At 33.1% G+C, this 2,933-nt stretch overlaps 1 pseudogene; it reads right to left on the bottom strand.

The window, feature by feature from the left end:
- Positions 1–2,589: 2,589 nt before the first annotated feature.
- Positions 2,590–2,706, bottom strand: LOC145283898 (5S ribosomal RNA; annotated as a pseudogene).
- Between the last annotated feature and the right edge of the window lie 227 nt (positions 2,707–2,933).

A 2,933-nucleotide genomic window follows, 5' to 3' on the forward strand; every position in this document is an offset into this window, starting at 1 on the left:
ATGGATTCCCATCTTAGTGACAGTCATTTGTTAAAACCTTTACACACCTCCCACCCAGATTGTTACCGCTGGTTTAGTATTGCCAGAATCGGCTCGTGTTCAGGAAAGATTGGGAAAACAATTAAAAGTTGTTGGATAGTTTCTTTATCTTTGATCTTAGCCAAACGAGTAAAAAAATCAGTTTAAATATTTAAAATAAAACAAAATAAAGTGTTCGATGAGATCTTTGTATATCTTAATAATCATAAAACTCTGAATCGTCCGAGTTTCCTTACTTGCTTGAATCTTGTAAGTTTTGGTTTAGATTTCGATTCTAACTGATGCTACCCAAGTCATATTGTACCCAATACATAGTCGTGATTTTAAAAGTAAAAACAATATATAAAATAATCGATAGAGAATTGATTTTATAATAATAAATCCGAAATCTGCAAGAATTAAAATATTATATTTGAACGTATTTTACAACCGAGCAACGACAGGCGCTTCCTGTTAATGTATGTATAGTTATGAACAATAAAATTTCAAAGCAATTTGAGGATATCATAAGTAGAACGGCCTCTCCTGTAAATGTGGTATTGTGGTAACTGAGATGATTCTAGTTAAAAATTTGTTATTATTTTGAGCAAGGATAGATCAATGACACTCAATTTCGCCCATAACTTTGTACCTGATTTGGTGTTATACAGAGTGACCCCCCCCAAAAAAAACAAAAGCTAAATGGAGGCCATCTAGAACATATGCTGTAGAACGGAGAAAAAAAGGCCAAAGACCCTAGTGTTTTGATATGATGTTTTGAATATAATAAACTAGTTATTACCAAAGTACCATTTCATTCGGACAAAACACTAAGAAACGGGGCCTAATTAGAGTTAGGGCCCATTTTTTTGGGCACCCTGAATAAATCTTTCTAGACAGAGGCAATTTTTAATCCAGAGTACTCCTTTTGGGGGAGCTGGACTTTCTCTACATTAAACATTGACCTTATGTTGAACTTTTTCATGTTGAAAGATAAGTAAATTAGAGATTTATTCGTCTTTCTTGGGTGTCAGCACCTGTGTATCTTGAAATATGAAAAACTCTGACCTTGACCTTGACAAGCCGTGCATTTCCACTTTGAAACATGTCATATCACGATCCTATGATTTCTTCGGATTATTTCCTAATCTCTGGGTTAAATAAATGACCTTTCAATTAGCAGGGGGAGGGGGCAGAATATACTTGTCAAAACCCTAAAGGTACAAACGCTGTCTTATAAGAGGGAAGTGTCCGGGGCCCACAAAACATTCTACAAAAGAATTGTTAATCTTAAGAAGGCAAGAGAAAATGCAGACGACACATTAAGCTTAACAAAGAAATGAAGTAATGACATCTACAATGTTAATTCAAATACAATAAAGGATTTTCATGTAAGGAAATTCAAACGAGAAATCTGTTCATTTTTCAGCTGAAATTCCTAATTTTTGTTTCTTTCTTTTCGTTGATTTTCGTTTTATAATGGCCTGTTAAAAAAAATTTTTTTTTTTACAGCATTGATAAGAGTTGTGGAAGCAAAGTAATCGCAATAATTCGCAGAAAATTTATAGTATTAAAAGCTTAACCTACGTAAATATAAATTCAGGCCCTTGCACTGAAAAACTACGTCATGTTTGAAATATTAACAAGCAAGATCTTTCATTATCGACAGTCTGACGGTTTGACAACCGTCGGACTGTCGATAATGAAAGATTTGTTGCAAAAGTTTTACAGATTTTTTTAGTTACTACTAACATGATTACATTTATGGTAGTATTTCTATTTTTTTAAATTTTTGATAAAAGTCGATCTTTCAACTTTTATAAATTATTTTATAAATATAATAAAAGTGCATTTCATTTAAAAAAAATTTTTTTTTCTCAATCGTAAAACTACGATAAAACTACGATAATCATGTTTATGCTTTCTACTAATAAAACAGACGCTATTTTTTTCCACAAAGAAATGCCGTTTTAATTTTAAGAACATATCCTAATACTCTGCAAGCATTTGGGTGTATATATATGTGATACTGTAAAATACATACTTATAGCAGGTGAGCTACATAAACGTTGCGTTCTTTTTACTTTGCCAGGCTCACTGTTAGTCGGACGAATTCCTTCGATGAAATGAAAGACTTGCGATAAGTGTATAGTTTATACTACTGCTAAGTTATAGAATATTGAGCAGTTATATAGATATTTATATATAATTATATATATACATATATATACATATATATATACACATATATATACATATATATATATACACACATATATGTACATATATATACATATATATACATACATATACATACATATACACATACACATATACACATACATACATATATATATATACATACATAGATACATATATATACATACATATAAAGGCTTCCTTCAGTCTTAACAGACTATGGATACCCACGGTAAGGGTGATTGCGCGTGAAATTTTTGTGGCAAGAGTTGCGCAATCTCCAGCCACACCTCTCCTGAGTCAACATTGTTGAATACCAGTGGCAAACGGAGGTTCAGGACGACTGGAAACAATGCCGAGATTAGCGGAGAGTACACACAGCGCCTAGCGTTCCCAAATGGTGACCCATCTGGTATTAGCCAGGCTCAACGTTGCTTAACTTCGGTGATCTGACGGGAACCGGTGTGTTAACGTGATTATGCCGTACATATATATATATATATATATATATATATATATATATATGATGATTGCAACGTCTCTTATCAGACGAGTGCCACTCCCTCAGACATTAAAAATCCATGAGCCCAAATGCCTGAGGGAGTATCTATACAAATATGATGTTACAGAGTACGACAGCTAAGTCTCTCTCTCGGTTCAAAATGTTGAGATCCAGCAACAAGCAAGAGCAAGATAGCCAGCAACAAATTAAACTG

The sequence above is a fragment of the Euprymna scolopes genome, chromosome 1 (assembly GCF_053919585.1).
Source record: "Euprymna scolopes isolate OS-2025 chromosome 1, ASM5391958v1, whole genome shotgun sequence".
NCBI classification, from domain to species: Eukaryota; Metazoa; Mollusca; class Cephalopoda; order Sepiida; family Sepiolidae; genus Euprymna; species Euprymna scolopes.